General features: G+C 38.8%; 1 protein-coding gene across 1 annotated transcript in view; it reads right to left on the bottom strand.

The window, feature by feature from the left end:
• foxp2 (forkhead box P2) overlaps positions 1 to 20,448 on the bottom strand; it is a 344,421-nt gene that overhangs the window by 264,393 nt on the left and 59,580 nt on the right. The window contains exon 3 of the mRNA XM_042335911.1: positions 2,286 to 2,373. The gene's annotated coding sequence lies outside the window, so the exon portion shown is untranslated. The remainder of the gene's footprint in view (positions 1 to 2,285; positions 2,374 to 20,448) is intronic.

Below are 20,448 nucleotides of genomic sequence, written 5' to 3'. Positions count from 1 at the left end.
GCCAAGTGCAGAATAGATGTCTCTCCACATGGAGTAAAAGGACAAAATTTCACAAATTTTCTTTTGGGTACATCCAAGTTGCTGATTCAAAAGTCCCATAAAAGAAGCAGAAAAGCAGATGACTTGCCCAGTTGACAATCGACAGTCTGATGTAATGGTGTGTTAAATAGAAGTATTTAAACAGAGTGAGGCAAAAATAATAATAATAATAATAATAATCCTTGCATTTGATATAGCGCTTTTCACGTCAGGAGGACGTCCCAAAGCGCTTCACAGAATGCACTGTAAAGTGAATTGACTGTATATTTGTGGGCGAACGCGGCAGCCAATTGCGCACAGCAATGTCCCACAAACAGTCGTAGATTGAAAATGACCAATTTATTATTGTTTTTGTTTTTTTGGAGGGATTATTATCAGGCGTGTGGAGTAAGGAAACTTGCCCAAGGTTTCGCCCTGCCTGGAATTGAACTCAGGTCTCTCGCTTGCAAAGCGAGTGCTCTAACCACTGAGCTACATGGAAGTGCGAGGTGCAACATGGTTACAGCCAAGAACGCTTCCATTCATTTTCCAATAAATAGCACATCAATAATAACAGGCTCCACCAACTCCAGGGTACTGCTGATTACAGCACAGCCAGCCTGGCTCCTCTGCAGGCCTTGGAAAGGCACACCAGTCACTGGAAATAGGAATCATCCCACTCATCTCCTGTGAATCCTTCAAGCCAAAGCCTTAATGGTTAGGTTGGTCCTAGCTGAACAAGCAGCAGGAAAGCTTGCCAGACAGCAATGTCAATGGCAAGCTATGTGGTTTTAGCTGGTTAGACTCCAGCAGCATCCCGATGCACACTCTGGGGTCTCCAAGCCTTGGCTCTTGCCAACCTGGAACTAATACATTCCGGCATTGGGTAAGCAGGGTGCGACTCTCCATTCCAAGAGAGTCCATTCCAACAATCTATCTCTGGAATTTCCATGTGTAGGTAGGATGCATGGAAATCTCAGCTTGGTTTGGATAATTTTAAGCATGGTGATGGATTGCCGAATGTGTCAGACACCCATCGGACCAAAAAAAATCAATAAAATGTAACCAGATTGTGAAAGCATTATGGTTCAATATTTGCCTCATGTTTCATGGACAAAGTAAAATTCTACTGATCAGACTGGTATTCTAATTCCTTAAAAATAGCAATGTGTACATATGATTTTAATGTTGCACTTAAACCACAATTCATTTGACAAATGATATCCAAACTGTGGATGATTTTCCCACTTCATTCTTTTTGAAAGATATTGAAACTAAGACTGAATCAAATAAAAAAAACTGTATCTTAATTCATGAATTGCCATTATTTACAGTCACAAAATGATGTGATTTTGAACTACACCCACATTTGTTCTTTTCTTTTTATTGACATTAATTCTGGTTATATATCTACAGCAAAATGTTTCTTGGGAAGCTAATAATCCACGATTATTTTAGTAAAAAGAAAATTAACCCATCATCTCTGAAATTGCAGTACGGACTAGAGAATGTTAAATGTTTCTTAGAATGTTTAATGTTTGTCCTGTGCAAAATGTAAATTTTGTAAACATGTAAAAATGTAAAATGTAAAAAATGTAAAAAAAAATCTGCACTTCCCTCCTCCACAATTTGTAACTGTTCACAATCCTGACACTGTATATTTGACATGCTATATAAGTAATAGTTCCCAGCATCAACCATGTTCAGGAGTGGTCTCTTTAAGATTAAGATGAATATGATTTTGATTGCTTAAGTCAACTGTATTAGCTATACATTATCAGACTTATTTAAATCTAAGTTTTCTTTTGATATGTCGCCCTTCTCGTTTTTTTCTCCTAAGTGGTTACTGTAAATGAGGGCAATTCAGAGAGACAAGCGAATGCGGAAAATTGTTATGACATAATTCATTTTTCAAATGTCAGTTTTTGATAAGTGTTACTCTACACAAATACCATATTGTTGCTGCAAAACTGTCACATTAATTTCAGTTGTCATTTCAGACAACACAAAAGTACTGGCTGTCATCCAGCTGAAACTCCTGAGAAAAGAAGCAACTACCATGCTCTTCATTTTCAGACTCAGCTGTTACAATTTCAAACATGGAAACAATTATTTCCCATCAAGTCATGCTTACACATTTTCTTTTTTATAAAAAATTCTTCTCTTTGCTCGGCAATCATCACAGAACTATTACTGTTCTCTAAATAGAGGTTTGCGTTCTCCAAATAAATGAAAAACAAATCGCATTAAAATAGTTTTTCACTTACCAAATAAATGTCCAAGAAAATTCAAATCAATTTCCTTGCAGCCAATTCTTCACAACCAAGGCAGTCTCAACCTCATATTCCAGCTTTTCTGTAAAGCAAAGTAGTCTGAATCAGATATACTTTAAAATTCTAATGAATTAATAACTGAACATATTGATGGAACAGGACTAATATTTGGCATTACTCCATTATTTGGGGAAATTTAGAATTTTAGGTGACACTTTTGAGATGCTTTTGACATTAGAAAAGAATGGATTTTTCCACTGCCCAGATGTTCAGGGTATAAAAAGTGTGGAGAAACAGTAAAGAAGGTAACATCACAAATAAACAATATACTCATTCAGTTTCCAAACTACAAAAAAAGCAATATGCTCTTATTGTACTGCCAAGGCTCAGCCTCATCTTGAAATTCACGCTATTTAACTGAATGGAGGGAAAAAACAATAGTGCAGAAGAATCCTACTACAGTAGTTTATAGTGCAATTAAAAGACTATCTTAGCATTCTGTGTTAACAATATTCAAAATATTCTGACAGGATTGAAAAGTCTTGGAAGACGAAGGGTTAAACAATTTAAAAGCATTATTTGGTAACTAGCTGGAAAATAGTATGAAAGCAATTAACATTTTTGAAAGAACAGAAAACACATATTTTAAAAAGAACACAGGTTGGAGCAAGATCTGGACCGTCTTTTTAATATCAGGACAACTTGTGATATTGGTGGTCTGAAAAAAACATAACACACACACTAAGAGCACGTTGGTCTTTCTCTGTTGCCTAGAAATGTTTAGTTAGTTAATATATTACCAACACTTAATGAAAAATATTTGTCTGGCAACAACAATTCAGCTTGAAAATGTAAATAATTGAACGGAAATCTGGAAGTCTTAAGGTCTTGTTATGCCAGAAGACTTAGCAACAATGTACAAATAGCGCTGGCAGAGTACAGTAAACAAAATCATTCTCAAAGCAAATAAAATCTCGCCTACATGAGTACGGATTGGTATACCATATATTCTAGTTTCCATTTTCAGGTAGATTGGAAGGAGACAGAAAATTGGCTTATTTGGGACCTGTCACCATTCACACCTAAATAACAGACAATTGCCACACTGATCTTTTTATTGTTGTTGTGCTGACACAATCCTTTCCCCTGCTATGCCAAGGCATTACCCTTTTCAAAAAATAAACGTTCAGACAGCAGGGTGCAGCATTTTTATCCAAAAATGGTAAAGGCGTACATATATGAAGATAGAAATTTTGCAGATGATATTGTGCTGTTAGCAGACTCACCCGGAAAATCTCCTGCTTTGCACTCACCAGTGCAAAGCGCTGGGCCATTCAGTGGGACATAATAGTGGGTGCTCCCAAGTTAGGTAACATGGCTCTGCACTGGTCAAGGGGGGACCTTGATCGTATTGGTAAGAAGGTGCAAGGTACATCTGTCCTAAATGTTGATTCTTATTGATATTTGTGGGCTGTGATGGACAACCGTTGTCCACCTTGTACTTGTACAGGATCGTGCTGAAAAGGGGAGAAGGTCATTCTGATCTCTCTTCCAAGACAGTTAAGGTTTCAATCCAAATTAGGCTGTGACAGTTACAATGCATGTGCAAACAATTCTCCTTTATGGTTCCGACTCCTGGCCATACAGCAGATATCTTTCCTTTGGTCCATTTATGAAATCCAGGACTAAGCAAAGAGATGGATTTATGATTATTAAAAAAAGGGAAGCAACTGTAGGGAGAGAGGGCTCCAGCATAAACTGTTTCTGAGCACTCTGGAGACAGAGTCAGATTCATGGTGGGTATGTCTATTTGCCAAAGCCCCTCACACGAGGACCTGAATTGGTGTCGATTATGCCTGGTGTGCAACATTGGACTTGAACCGCAAGAACACCAAGGTGGCTGGCATGTCACAAGCTGTCCTGTAAAGGGCACGCTGAAGGCAGATGTACAAAAATAACTGATGAGGAAACTCTGATGCTTGGGATAACAGCTGCTGAAAGGCATTACTTGGGAGTCAGGATTTGTGAAGGTACAGGGCTTGGTATCCACCTTGATTAGCTTGCGGGGGAAGTAAGCAGCTCAAGTTCCGCACCTCTAACTGGTGCAAGCATCGCTCCATGGGTAGGGATGTGCATCCAAGTTGTGGGCAGAAGAATGGTGGCAATACTCTCATACATATTAGGCTCAGCTGTGCTGCTCACCAGGCAGCTCCTTGGGAGTTGCTGGTACATGCAATGAAAATTATTATCGATGGCATGATTCTCTGAGGGACACTGTTCAGTAAAACTAGGGTGAAGTGGGTGGGGCGGGAACGTGCAGAATTTCTGAATTTCAGAATTTGTATGAATGACACTGAAAAATAAACTACACTTATTCTAAGTTTGAAAAGAGAAGTGAGTTTCTCCGAATGTCCTGGCCAATAATCCCCAAAATAAAATTGATCACTCACTCCATGGCTCTGACACATTGCTGTCCGCACACTGGCTGCCACATTCACCCACAAAATACAGTCACATCACTTTACAGTGTATCCTGTGAAACCTCTGAGACATCTCAACGCTGTGATAAGGAGTTACATCAAATGAAAGGATTCTTATATTATTATAAATGATGTGTCAAATTTATGTTGCAGAATAGCACAAGTAAACACCAACATCATTTGGACTGTGCCAGCGTTGGCGCGAATACTATATTTGCTTTGGTACCAAAGGGATTTGTATGATTGCCCTCTGAACCTGTGAACAAGGCTACCTCCATCGATTTGCAAGATGACGACTTCAATCCATGACTGGTTGTGGGACGCTGCTGTGCACAATTGGCTGCTGCGTTTTGCCCACAAATGTACAGTCAATTCACTTTACAGCATATTCTGTGAAGCGCTTTGAGATGTCTAGAAGACGTGAAAAGCGCTATATCAAATGCAAGGATTACTATAATTATTATTATTATTACAAAGTAATGGATGCGCGATATTGCTGAGACTTGTGTTTCAATGCATTCAGCATAATCAATGACAGCTGAAAACAATTTTAATAAGAAGTCTGCCCCCAATGACACGTCAAACTTGACAGCCCCAATTTCCAAAACTGGTACGTCAGGTACTTGCCTTTGTACAGCATTTTCATGCCATTTTATCCCACCTCCCACCAATGTGGCTGTCAGAAGAGAGGAACTGCTCTGTAAATGCATGACAAAATAATTAAAGATGGCAGCTGATGCTGAAAGGGAAAATATTAGGTGAGTTTGTGCTGGAGGAGGAGGAGGGATAGCATTAGCAACATTTTATTCGGCATTTGACCATTAATGTGGTATCAGGGGAAAATGTTTCTTGACAATCTTTGCCCCCCAAATGTTATTTTGTTGTGGAGCAGTTGTGTGGTTGGTGAGAGAAAAAGGGCAGAGTAATTGAAAATTCAGAAATCTGATAAAAACTTTATTTAAAATAAGTCCAAAGATAGAAAGTGAAAATATCAAACATACAACAGGAAAACCACAACTAACAAAAACTTTTGAGTATTGATGTACATTCCAATTCCAAGACAAATGCATTTCTGGAAATGGTGCACTTACCACTCATATCCTGTTAAGATTGTAACACAAACAGCAGAAGTTCCCTCTTCTCCCCGAATCTAGGTTGGTAAGGGAGAATTCTCCCCAAATAATCAATACCTTGTTGCTTCGATAAAGAAAGCTCTATGGACCATCTAATCGCATCCTTTGACAAAACCCATCCTACCCTCTTCCAATCTTAGCATACAGGAAAGTGAGCATTTCCCTTGGGTTTCATGAGACAAAGTGGTGCCATATGTCAAAGTACTTTTATTTGCTGATGTAATGAAGCACACATTATAGTTCACAATGAATGAATAAACACCTCCCTTGTAGTTTAAATAAATTGAATTTCAAAGATAAAATACTGGCTCCAGGTCTAAGACTACAATAGCTTTCCCAAATGGTATAGACAGGGCCACTTTGCGATTAGGTCCTCAGCGTGTTACTTATGTAACCCTCAGGTCAATACTTTATCACCACCATACACAGCCTTTAACAGTAGTTAATAAATTGTTCATGTTTCCAACACATGCACAGCCATGCAATAAACCTAACTCAGCGAATGTATTTTTTTCACAAGCACCATTGAGCCGCAATGTACATTGTCTTCACAAAACTGAATGCGTTTCAAAAACCCAATATGTGTACACCATTGACACAGGCTTCGCTCGAAGCAGGAACTCATATGGTTGCACAAATAGCCATCTGACACATCTCTTAACTGACCCTTCTTTATGTGTGAGCCTCTTGAGGGAATGTCACCAGGCTTTTCAAATATAGGCAGTATCACAGCAGGGTTCAAACCAGTCTTCACCCTAAATCCACTCAGAAACAATTTCCAACAAACATTAGATTGCAATGTAATCTAATATTTTCCCCCTCTTTAATTCACTGTTGTGAGAACACTGCTATCTCAGAGTTTTCAGTGCTCCGAGACATCATCTACGTAAAATGAAGGGTGCTATATAAATGTAAATTGTTGGCTCAGACCTAGGGTCTTACTTGCCTGAATGTGTTTAATTTTATCGGTGATGAATTTATACAGTCATCATTGTGAGAGATGTTAGTTCTGGAAAACGGAAACAAAAGGCTACCATTTTGGTGTGGTATTAGGTGCTCTCAGGTCTGAAATAGTGCACCCAACTCTACTGTAAAGCTCCTTCAACTATGGTCCATCAATAGGCAGCACATTTCTGGTGGTGTTTGTAATGGTTTAATGATTCAGAAATAGCAGTGCCACATACATCACATCAGCCATCTGTTACAAACGGTCACCAATTTCAAATGTTGCAGCTTTAAATATTGAAAAACAGAATTGAAAATCACCCAGAGAAACACCAAATAAGCTAACTAAGTGTTAGGTGGGCCAGATACAAGTAAAGTAGTATACTTGGCTGTTTCTGATTGTTTAAAGACACACACACAGAGAACCCAGAAGTGATCTTACAGCTGGCACTAAAGGAACGAACAGAGCGAAACTTAGCAAGAGAACGGCATCATGGCTTTTTGCTCCTATTGTAACTGCCATTGTCCTTTCAGATAAGTGGGATGAAGGCTCATAGGTGCATCACTATCTAGAGAAGATTATATCTGACAGAGAAAGCCTACAGGGCCAGAATGTCATACCTCGGACAAACAGAAGAGCAGTGTCTAAGAAGCTTTCTGAGGATACAATTATCGAAATGTGTCAAATGGTAGCCGATGACTTGAGGGTCTCCTCTGTGACTGGAACTACTCTGACTGTGGATGTGAAGGTCACAGCTGCCCCAAATATTTCCACCAGTGGCTCATTCCAAAGGGAGGGGGACGGGGTTATCTTCGGCATTAAGCAGACAATGACGTCCACCTGCATTTTAAGATGAGATTTATGCATCGCTTTAGACTGGATAAAGCTCAACCATTTCTGCAAAGGCGCAGAACGGACAATTGGAGTGACAGCACCAATTCAACTTAATTACTGGCTTCCCAAGGTCTTTGGGTGTCAGATTGCACTCACGTGGAGCTAAGGGTGTCCACAGTAACACATGCATCAGCCACAAAGGTTTCCATTCAAATTAATGTGCGATACTCTGCATTGCACACTTTTTTATGTTATTGTACAGTACCCAGAGTTAACCATAACTCCTTTGTAATTAGCCAGTTATCTTCAATTATGAAATTTGAATACAACGATGACCAATTGCAGGCTTAGGCTGAAATGCTTCTATTCCGTATCCCGCAGGGCCAAGCAAGAGAGTTAAAACCAAGCATGCAAGGTAAGGCGCTCCATCACAGGACAAACTTTCCTCAAGCAATCATTTTGTTGCCTTAGCTACTTGGCAGGTGAGGCCTGTAGCTTAGTGGTCAGAGTGCTCGCCTTGCAAGCGAGAGAAGCTGGGTTCGATTCCTGGACAGGGCGAAATGTTGGGCAGGTTTTCTTACTCCATAGGCCTCTGTTCACCTAGCAATAAGTAGGATCCCAGTTGCTAGTCGATTTGTGGATCGCTTTTCCGGGGCAATAATCCCTTAAAAAAAATTAATAATTTGGTCACTCAATCCCCAACTGTGTATGGGACACTGCTGTGCACAATGGGCTGCTGAATTTTGGCCATAAAATATACAGTCAATTAATTTTACAGTATATTCTGTGAAGTGCTTTGAGATGTCTCAAAGACGTGATAAGGCGCTATATCAAATGCAAAGATTATTATAAGACAAGGACTCGACAATACAAAACAGTGTAGAGGGTTAGGGTTAACTACATAGCATTGAAAATGGGGCTTGCATTTCGATTAGATTAGAAATAACAATAACTCTTACATTTGATCACATCAAGAGGACATCTCAAACTGCTTCTCAGGATTTACTGTAAATTGTAATGATAGGATTTTGTCGGTGAATGTGGCAGCAATTTGCGTATAGCAATGTCCCACAAACTACTATGGAGTGAATGGCCAATTTAACTCAGGGGTTGTAACCAGGACACCAAGACAATACCCCTCTCTTTTCAAATAGTGCCATAGGATTTTTAGGTAGACAGGACCTCAGTTTAAAATCTCATCTGAAGGACGGCACATAGACCTGCACCTACGCTTTAAAGAGAGAACACGTACCAGATATGCCTTGAGGTACAATACCTCCTCGGTCAGCCTCAGCTATTATAGGAGACTACAGAGTGCAAAACTTCCATTGCTGGTGTTAACATTGAGTTCTCATTGCTCGCCTGCAGTCTTGCATGCCAGGTAATTGAAGGCCAACATGTTGCTATTTCATGAAGGGAGGAAGATGTGGTGGCCACACAACAGATACATTTGCTGAATCTCTTGACTAATGGTGTGCGTAATGTGGCATTACTTCCCTCCAAGTCAATATTTCTCCCACAATAATGGAGGTCTTAAAGTTTAATAAAATATAAAGAACATTTAATTGAGACATACCCCTGAAGTTTCCAATTACCAGGTTTGGACTGGTAACCAGATTTTTAGAGGGATCAAGAGGATCAATCAAACAATGATGCTGGCTCATGAAGCTGTTTAATTGCGATAATTGCAGTACTACTTGGATTGGTTTACTAAAACTCTTGAATGTCAAGTATATTAGTGTGACAAGTCATGTGAGAGAGGATGAACAGAAGAAACAGCACTGTTCCCACATTTTTGTAACTTACTTATCTTCCATGAACAATTCCTCCACTAAAGTCTCAGCACCTTGAGACATCCTCCCAACGTGAAAGGCGCTATACAAATGTAATTTTGTTGTTGTAAAGTCGACACACAGAAACTCAACAACAATGTCTGTCAGCCCTAACCTTCGATAAGAAACTCCTACCACCCCTAATACAGAGCAACCTCTGTTATACAGTTCTTTTCTAGAGTGTGAGTCTGCTTACATTGGTATATTGTGGACCTGTGATTACAAGGAGTGAGGCACACTTCCAGCTTCTAGTACGGACGATCGGTTCTTGCACATGCTGATCTGCACCAGGTGGAAGCTAGAAGTGGTGTCAGTGACAAGCTGATAACTTGGAAGGAGGGCCAGCTGCCACTTTTTTCACAAATAAGTTGCAACAGGGATCAAATTTTAGTGACTCAAAACTCAGTTATAAAAGGGTCACCCTATAAAAATTATCTTTCTATTTGATATAGTCCCTGCATCAAAACATTTTAAAAGTGCTTCATTGAGGATTTCTGTCAAGTTTGGAGTATGTGAGAGTAATCATGGACTGCCAGTACTTTTTATCTCAGCACACTAGTTTGCTTTACACTATTGTTTTTAAGATTAAGAAACCCAAATTGTGGGACCAAGGTCCATTATCCAGATCGCCATCAAGTTTTAAAAAGAGTGGGAGAGAAAATATAATAAGAGGCGGCAGATAATTTGGAGTCTTTTTTTAAAAAAAAGCTAATCAAGATACATACATATATGCCAAGAATCATGTTTAGCATTCTGTCCAGTGCCTTGGGACGTCCTCCCGACGTGAAAGGCCCTCTATAAATGGAATCTTGTTGTTGTTTTGTGGCGGTAAAAACAGGCTTCTTTCTTTGTGAAACAAGTGCACGTTGTTTTAATTGTCTATTCATATTTAAAACTATCGCCCCCAGTTTGCACTATATATGGAGACATCACTCTGGACCTCATTTGTAATTTATTTTCTTTAACGAAACAACAAGATACAACAACAAGATTCCATTTATAAAGAAAGCAGAATAAGAGAACAAATTATGTGATGTGGCAAAAATGTAAACAAAGCTCCAAGTACTCTAAGTCGGAGAGGGAAGAAATGGAATAGCAAAGGAGGGACATGTGGAAAACAAACCAAAGACAGGAATTTATAAATGTTCCGTGATTCCTTACGCTGGAAGCACAAAAATAGTACAATAATGCAATGTGAGCTGCTCCAATTCCATAATTTAATCATTCTGAGCTATAAAATCAAGACAATAATGCATCACAAAAGCCTACCATTTACTCTAAAGCAACAGCCAGACATGCATATCAAAAGTATAACAATAGGCCATTTGAGTTTGCCTTACCATATTAAAAATTCATGGAATCTTGCAGCATAGAAGGAGGCCATTCAACCCATAATAGGTTGACATCTGAAACCAAAGTCCTGTCTGTCTGTTCAGGTGAATGTTAAAGATCCCATGGCCCTACTCAAAAAGAGAAGGGAGTTTCTCCAGGTGTCCTGGCCATCAATCCATTTGGGACGTCCTCCCAACATGAAAGGTGCTATATCAAATGCAAGGATTATTATTATTAAAAAAAAATGTTGAATAATTTTAATAAAGCAAAGTGGGGCTTTTCCTGGTGCCAACAGAATGTCCACGACTGATGAGAGAAAAACAGCTTACATAATCAAGCTGTTTCTCTCAGGAGCCAAGCTGTCAAATGGAGGCTCTGAGGGGAGTGATGCCACATCTGGCACTCCATCTGCAACAACAGGTACTGCCTTTAAGGGATCATTATGAACTGGTTGATGTTCAGCTCCAGTATGTTAGAAAATGTTGTAGCTGGCCTGTAAAGATTCGCCAGAATTGCTGCTGTCTCCTCCGTTTGGATCTCACAGATGAACCTCACATTATTGGAAAACCATGGGAATCCAAAAGTAAACATTGCCGCCCAGAAATGAGACATGCTGTCAATGGGAACTGTGTGATTGTCTTCACTACTGCAAAAGTTTTACAGCCATTTGTTCTGGAATATTAGTGCAAGATATGTCTCTGGGTAACACAACCTGTCGAAAATTAAGCTCAACATCTTGAGATGGAAAGGTCCACTCAAAAAAGTTTACCTTGTGCCCACTCAGGCTATGATCTTCAATATTTCAAGCTGAAAGGATGGCAAGATTATGTCAACACCACCATCAAACCTACATGCACTTGTGCACAAGTAATGAGAGCAAGTCCTTCCCCATTTGCTTATCTGAGGCATTGTCAGTTCAGAGACTTGCTGTTGACCCACAAATCTACTCCCTGAAGAATATCAGGGCTAACTTGCTCTTTACAGTTGGCCCTGAAAATGTGGACAGGTTATGAGGTATGTAAGTGTTGACCACAGAGCTTGTTTGGATTCTCCAAGCATGAAGGGAAGCGTATATCACCGAAATAATACAGTGACATGGTCTGCAAGAGCAATCTGCTTGTAGTATTTGTATCTTGAGATCAATTTCTTCAATTTCAGGACAGTTGTGAAAAACAGTTGTGTTTGACAACAACACTCTGGCTCGAATGGACCATTTGAGACTAAATGTTGTGTACAAATGGCCGCACATATAGCATTTAGAATTGTGCACTGCAGAAGAACAGATCCTAATATTGCATTGAATGGAGTTTCTCTTAACTGATAAAATAACAATAACAATTAACAATCTTTGCTTTATGTGTAGCACCTTTCATGTTGGGAGGACATCTCAAAGCACTTTGTAGGAGTTGTTTATTTTGGAGATGAATATGGCAATCAAGTTGTGCATAGCAACGTCCCACAAACATCCATCAAGTGATTGAGCACTTTCATCTGGGGAAATGTTGGTCAGGACACTTGGAGAAACTCCCTACTCTTTGAGGAGAAATAAAAGGTCTGCAGGGAATAACAAACCCTTGAGCTTACAAAACAACATTCAATCTTCCTCATCTAATTATTTCCCTCTTCCCCCTCCCTCCCATCATTCCCACTGAATACTAGCTTGGTACCAACTCTCAAATCTTTCTGTGACATGGAATTTGACTTCCCTTTCAATCACCTATTTCTCCTGTCAAATCAATCATAAATGGGGAATTTAAGATGCAATCCCACATGGTACCACTCTGTGGCACAGTCTATTGGTACCACTATCCCACCAAACAATACTTCATGTGCAGCTGAATACCTTAGCAAGTTATTCAGAACAAATATGTTTTTCAGAAAATCAAACTAAAGTTGGAGAAATGATTATGATGATTTTCAGAAGTTCAAGTGAAGGATACGCAATTATACATTTTTAAAATCAATAAATGGAGAGCTGAAAGCTCTACTATATTGCTATCTTGTGTGCAAAAGCAAAATCAGCGAATCTGAAATAAGTGTATAAAAAGTTGTGTTGTGTCATCTTTACAACAAATACATTAATTTTTAAAGTTAAAAATATGCTAACCTCAGAATGTTTTGCCCTTGTTCAAAGCAGCTCAAAACAGAGCCAAATATCCACTACTATCACAAAGTCTTCATAAATTGAACTGAATTTTAATTATTGTTCTCAGCTAACATTCCCAATACAACAATTATCTCAGCCTTCTTTTTTAATCTCAAATCTTTTTAAATTTTTTGTCTAAAAAGAGAGGGGATCACGTTTGCCAGAAGAATCAAAAGATTTGTTTCAAGAAATGAAAACTGTTTCTAAGAACTCAGAACCCATGTGTTTTATCAAGTCGGACATGGAAATCAATTGCCTTTTGTATTAATTGTAGTAATGAGAGACCAACTTTACTACAACACACAAAATAAATATACACCAGCATTCAGGCATTCTCCCTGATACAATACTAATTCACATAATTTGCTGACCAGCAACTCAATAATAATAATCCTTACATTTAACACAGAATTTTTTGCTGGGGAGGACATCTCAAAATGCTTCACAGGATATGTTGTAAAGTGGAGTGACTGTATGTTTTATGGGTAACCGTGGCAACCAATTTGCACACAGCAATACGTTCTATCACTAGATTTTACTTTGAATCAGTTACAAGGCAGTAATATGTATCTGGAATAGCAAAAGAGCAATGTCTTTTTCCCAGGAAAAAGGAATGCATTATGGATTTTGTATAACAATTGTGGATATGGTATTATGACTGACAACAGTACTTCTGTTACACGCAAGAAAAGTAGAAAATAAGCTACAGAGTGGATCCAATTCACACAAAAATATTCCTAAACCCTTTCTCTCTGGGTTCTGTTTTACATGAAAAATTTCCCACCCTCAACACCATTACCATTGCCAACATCCATGAAGATGGATCATCCATTTGATTTCCAGTTTTCGACTGCTGATTTGCAGAATCACACCGTCTCACTGTCAAGTTCCACCTTTGGTAAGTGCTCAGAGACATGGCATCGGGTGAAGAGTGCTATATGAATGCAAGTTGTTGTTGCTCAGTCTGAACAAAAACTCAAGATAAACCTGCCATCCTCCTAACCAGCAGTCAATGGCACATTCTGGCTTCACGGATGAAGTAATTGAGAACGGGACTAGGTTGGGGAGTGGGGTATCTGACATTCGTACATCAGCACTTTTGATACTTTAGGAAATACTAAACTTAAATCCCACATTACACCCCCCCCCTCCCCCTCCCAAATACATATGTCACATTCTTAGATTTGTTTTGATTTAGAAAGATAAACCACAAATGTGAAGCACTGTCCGTATGCTATGAAATTACATCCCTAAAACCTGTCGTTTGTTACAAGCAATAAGAATTCAGCCATGGTTCAAAAGAACGCAGAGGAAAAAATAAAATAAAAATCAATAATAACAGTCGGGAAGTTCAAAGAAAAACCAAGGTGCTTAGAACCTTGCCTGAGAGACAAGTTGAAGTAACATCTGACAGTATGAATGGGACATACACATACCATACAGGACAAGTGATGTATGGTTATATGTCATGTAAGTATACTCAGTTTTAATTTCAAAGTGCCCAGAGGTTAGTCAGCATAGGAATCAAACCCAAAGGACTATGGAGAAGAAACACAGTAAAGAAATGGCAAAATCTAGGGAAGAAACTGCATTCTTTTTCTGAGAAGACAATGATTCTAAATGACCTTGGATTGTCCTTCTGCATATACCTACATTAAGTCTGAAAAGTCAATATTGACCCGATATTGATTTTCAAGTATGATCTGCTTTTAACCACAACAATCAGAATGTTCAAAGTAAAACATCTACTGTACACATCTGCATTGTACTCCAAAAATGCATTGAAATGAAGTGTTTTTAACCACTGCAAGATACACCAGAAAGCATTTAAAATGCAGATAAATGCATTTTCAGTGTCCTCCATTGTCAATGTCCTGAATTGTCACCTGGGAGACCCAAACATGAATCTATTCTTGACTAACAATTAAGTTATGGAGCAAAGGAGCGGATTTGTGCATGTCTCTTGGGTCATGGGAACGACAAAGAAAACTGGATGAGGAGATCCAATCTTGCTTCCCTCAATTTTACCAGTTACTATAGGACCAAGCAGTCGGGCTGAAGCTTCCTTAGAGCATGCAGTAAACGGCCCAGGGAAAGATCTCAAAAGAATTTTGGATAAAGAAGGACTATCAACCGATTTGAGACAACAACAACTTGCATTTGCATAGCACTCCTCACGCAGGGTAGAGTCTCAGAGTGCTTGACAGTGGCGGACCACGACCCTCAGCTAGGGGAACGTGACCATTGGCACAGTCGAACATGAAGGTCTTCAGGCACGATCTGAAGATGGGGAAGGAAGGGGCAAGGCGGAGGAATAGAGGAACAGTTTTCCAGAGTATCGGGCTGTACTGGCTGAAAGCTCGGCCACTGATGGTGGAACGGAGGGCACGAGGGAAATGCAGGAGGCTGGAGCCAGTTGTGATCCCTAAGTGATTGGATTATAGACCACCAATTAACTAATCCTTGCATTCGATATAGCGCCTGATCACGTCTTTGAGACGTTTCAAAGCACTTCACAGGATGCACTGTAAAGTGAATTGACTATATTTTGTGGGTGAAATACTGCACTTTAATTGCATGATTTGATTTTCCAGCTTTTCCTGCCAGTCCCAGTGTCTACTGAAGTAAAGATATTGTACTTCTGAAGTTCAATCAGAATATTTTGTGATTGTTTTCAAAGATTGTTGTGAAAGAAAAGATTTTTGCCTGCCTAATCAATTTAATTAACCTAATTAATTTAAATCAATTTAAAGTTCTAATTTTTCCCATCGCCTGTCCTGCACATACCAACCATCAACAACATTCGACTCTAGCTTGCAGCATTTCCTAATAAAATAATAATAATTTTCTATTTGATACAGCACCTTTCATGTCAGGAGGACATTTCGAAACACTTCACAGGATATAACATAAAGTGTAGTAACTGTGCATTCTGTAGCTGGACACGGTAACCAATTTGTGCACAGCAATTTTCCGCAAATAGCCATGAAGTGGATGGCCAATTTTATTTGACAAGGACACCTGAAAAAACGCCCTTCTCTTTTTGAATTGTGCCGTGGGATCTTCAATATCCACCTGAACAGGCACAGAAGGGGTCTTGGTTTAAAGTCTCTTCCTATGTATGTCACTTGACCCATGGCAACTACACTCTGACACCATCTACTCCTGGAGTGGAATTCTTACAGTCTAAAAGTAATTCTAATGGGATTGCTTTACTAACGGATATCTTTTTAAGCAGTCCTGTTAAGAAATTCAGCAAATTTGACCCCGGTGTCATTTTCCCGCCATAGGTTATTAATGATGTATATTATTAGAATCATTTAGAAGAATTAAAGGAAGACTTATACATACTGAACACCAGTGGGCATATTGATTGAAATATTGCCACCGTCCACCCACCTGACACAGACCTATTATTTTTCAAACAATGGAAAAAAAAGTGGCTGAAGTATTTGAGCAGAACCATGGAAAGCTATTTCATCCCAATGCCCCCTTTGGAATTCTGTTGTACCAGAAAGCCATTGAAATTAGCTTATTAATATTTATTTAGCAGGCAAATAAGTAAAACAGTGGCTTGAGGCATTGTGAGGCACAGTGCGTCAGTGCCCACACAGACACACTCTTTAGAAAAATAGAATTCTGCCTATGGCATGAACATAACAGAAGCCTAGGAGAAGCCACTGCTGGGTTTGGTAACTGCAAAATGGTTAGATCACAAACAAGATCAAAGGGAGAGTGGGGATAGAGAAACTGGCTGGGGAAAAAAAATAAAAGCTCAACCGTCCCCTCGATGGGCAATGTGTTTAAATACCAGTCACGCATTAGCATTAGAACACTGTGTAGTTTTTAATGTGTTGATGAAAGAGCATTGACGTTTAATTAATAAATAAATGCACTGATGTTTAATAACTAAATGCACTGAATTAGGAAAATAACCAGTAACTTTTTACAGCAGCACTTGAGACTGATATATATTAAGAATGTGAGTCCTGAGGAAACCTGAAAGAACCAGGGGTCGTTTTGCAAACAGATTACAGCTGCCAAACAGTAAAAAAAATGCTCTGGCTCCCTGCAATGAAAATATATATTTTTATCCAACTTCCACGAATGTATCAAGAGAGTAACAACGTCCTTCAGTTTCCGCAAACTTCAAGACACACAAAGAAACAGATTTGTCCTGGGTTAACTGTGAATAACACCACCAAAACTAAAATAAATACGCATCCCACAGTTAGTCATTGTTAAAAAGAGATGCATCATAAGCCTCTTTAGAGGTTTAGCATCTCTAAATTCTACAGCTTTGTTTGCCATTGCTCCAGCTGTGATACGTTAGTGAACAAATTACTCACAGGTTCACAGCTGGTAGTTCAAGACTTAAATCTGTATAAAATGCAACAATAATTTCTTGTCGTGGAATTACCCTCATCACTGGACAATTGAACTTAGTTCAAATAGCATTTCTTCTCTCTTTCTCCCCAAACCCCCCCACGCCCCCTCCACAACCACACACACCAAAAAAAAAGGCCTCGAGCTTGGAATTAATGAGTTAGATAAGAGCACACAATACATATTTATAGCAAATTCTAACTATTGCACAAAAATAATTATAATAAATGTGATAACCCATCATTAACAGTCAATAGATTCTTGGAATTAATACAAGAATTTCAGGGCGACACAATATAGTTTAGTACTTGGAGCTATAAATTACTAACTAATCTTCATTTTCTATGCTACAGAAATAGTGATCGGACTGAGATCTGATACTGCACAATATGATTTTGAAATCAAAACTGCAAAGTATTGAATGCACCAACTCAGTCACCAGGAACACTGTGTACAAATTTGATAAAAACAAATGAATCATAGAAAGTCGAGCAACAGCATAATATTGCAAACAACCTTTAAAGTTACACATTATATATATGTAAGATATAAACGTGGTTCCAGGGTGTTGCCTTTTCTGCAAAAGGTACATAATTTTTTTTCTTAATCTTTCAACGATTGTGCCTCTAATCTCTGGGACTCTGTGTATCGACCCTTCCATCTTACTCTATCTGTCTTCAAATATTACCTTAAAAAATGACCCATTTACCATGTCTACTGTCACCTTCCCTTTCATTCAGTGTATCCCTTTCATTCAGTGTATTTCTCTTTGACCGTGCCTTCAGCTCCCCTCTCGACTCTCTTCCTCCTCCTCGCTCCCTCCCTTCCCTCCCCTCACCCTGACCATTTCCCCCCTCCTCTCTCCCTCCCTTCCCTCCCCTCACCCTGACCATTTCCCCCCTGCTCGGGTCATGACCCAACTGTGCAGCGCCTTGGGACGTCCTCCTGACGTGAAAGGCGCTCTATAAATGGAATCTTGTTGTTGTTGTTGTTGTGTATGAACTAGGCTTTTTTAAAGCACTTTGAGATATTATCCTATTTGAAAGGTGCTATATAATAATAATCCTTAATAATAATCATTGCATTTGATATAGTGCCTTATCACATATTCACGACGTCTCAAAAATCTTCACAAGATTTACCGTAAAATGAATTGACTGTGTTTTGTAAGAGAAACATGGCAGCCGATTGCGCACAGCAGTGTCCCATAAACAGTCGTGAATTGAGTGACCAAATTATTATTTATTTATTTATTTATTTAAAGGGCTTATTACCCCCCGGAAAAGTGATCTGCCAATTGACTTAAAAACCAGGGTTCCTACTTACTGCTAGATAAACAGAGACGCGTGGAGTAAGGAAACTTGCGCAATGTTTCGCCCTGCCCGAGAATCAAACCCAGGTTCTCTTGCTTGCGAGGCGAGTGCTTTTATGTAAGTTCTTGTTATAATCAAAGTTTAATACAGGTGGTAATGCAGTGGAGATTATTGAAAGTGCAGATGTAAACTGGTCACAGTGCTTGTTTGTGGGTGCAAAGAAATGGTGACTTTTTTAAAAAAGTGTGAAAGAGTATCAAGGACATAATGTAACTAAGGTAAGCAAGTCTGAACTACTGTATTTCAATGTACTGTAATGTAATAATAATAATAATCCTTGCATTTGATATAGCACTTTTCACGTCGGGAGGACGTCCCAAAGCGCTTCACAGAATACACTGTAAAGTGAATTGACTGTATATTTGTGGGCGAACGCGGCAGCCAATTGCGCACAGCAATGTCCCACAAACAGTCGTAGATTGAAAATGACCAATTTATTATTGTTTTTGGTTTTTGGAGGGATTATTATTAGGCTCTGTGTGGAGTAAGGAAACTTGCCCAAGGTTTCGCCCTGACTGGAATTGAACTCGGGTCTCTCGCTTGCAAAGCGAGTGCTCTAACCACTGAGCTACAGGACTCCACGTACAGTATTTATAACTCCAAGTACCAAATTATATGTGTATAGAACTGAAATATAACACAAACATAGATCTAGATATTATTTTGATCAAATTAGACACTGTATACTGTAAAATAAATAATGTGAAAAAATGTTTGCTTTTATACTATATACTAATTCTAAGCAATAACTGAAGGCATAAATAGCTACCCATCAATGTCACAACACAGTAGCCTTTAATGGGCCAAAAGAGAATAGTTTGTGATGTAGCCAATTACAAAAGCAAAGCTTTAAACATATATTTATTATGTTCAAATATATGCACACAGTTGAATAAGTGACACATCTAAAGCTGTCACACCATACGTGACAAAACCTACTGGGTTCCCTTCAGCTCACTCAGTTTTTTTGCATTGTGCATAACCACTTGAAAACATGCTTACAGTCTACTTGTCACTTGAAAAGAACCAGTAATGAGATCTTGGGTTTTCTGACAATAATCCTTAACAGCTTCAAATAATACTCTATAAATCATGCAATCTCGTTCAGATTTGTATTGTAATTTACAAACCATGCATTGCTGAAAAAGACAGGCATGACATCCACATATACAGGTGACATATCTAAGGCATAACGCAGCTATACGATTCTTCCACTGATACAAAAATGAAACACAAAGCATATAACATAAATAAATATTGGAGGAAAAAAATCAATTGGAAATTCACAGAAGCTTCCATTTGAGAAGATGATGCAGAAAAATACCACAAATAAAGGCTTTTATTATACCTTAGATTCATTTATTTTAAAAAGTTGGAAACTATCAGCACATCTACAGCATTCAGGGACATTTCAATAGCCCGGGTTTATTTGTGATAATCTATTACTTTTCTATCAGAATAATCTTGATGTGGCTCCATTGTAATCCGAGTCAACCTTGATAAATCACCATTTAGAAAGAATTTTAACCTACACTGATAAATTATTTAGGCATTCTATAATATGTTTTTTAATCTTACAATCAACTAAAACACAGTTTCAAAATGGATACCAATTATTTCAAAGCCCAACTTCAAACAAAGGTAGCGTAGGGAGATTTGCATCTTATTCTGCTCAGTACAATCCCTCAACAATGA

This window comes from Callorhinchus milii, unplaced genomic scaffold (genome assembly GCF_018977255.1).
Source record: "Callorhinchus milii isolate IMCB2004 unplaced genomic scaffold, IMCB_Cmil_1.0 Scaffold5, whole genome shotgun sequence".
NCBI lineage: Eukaryota > Metazoa > Chordata > Chondrichthyes > Chimaeriformes > Callorhinchidae > Callorhinchus > Callorhinchus milii.
This window is presented reverse-complemented; position numbering and strand designations above follow the sequence as displayed.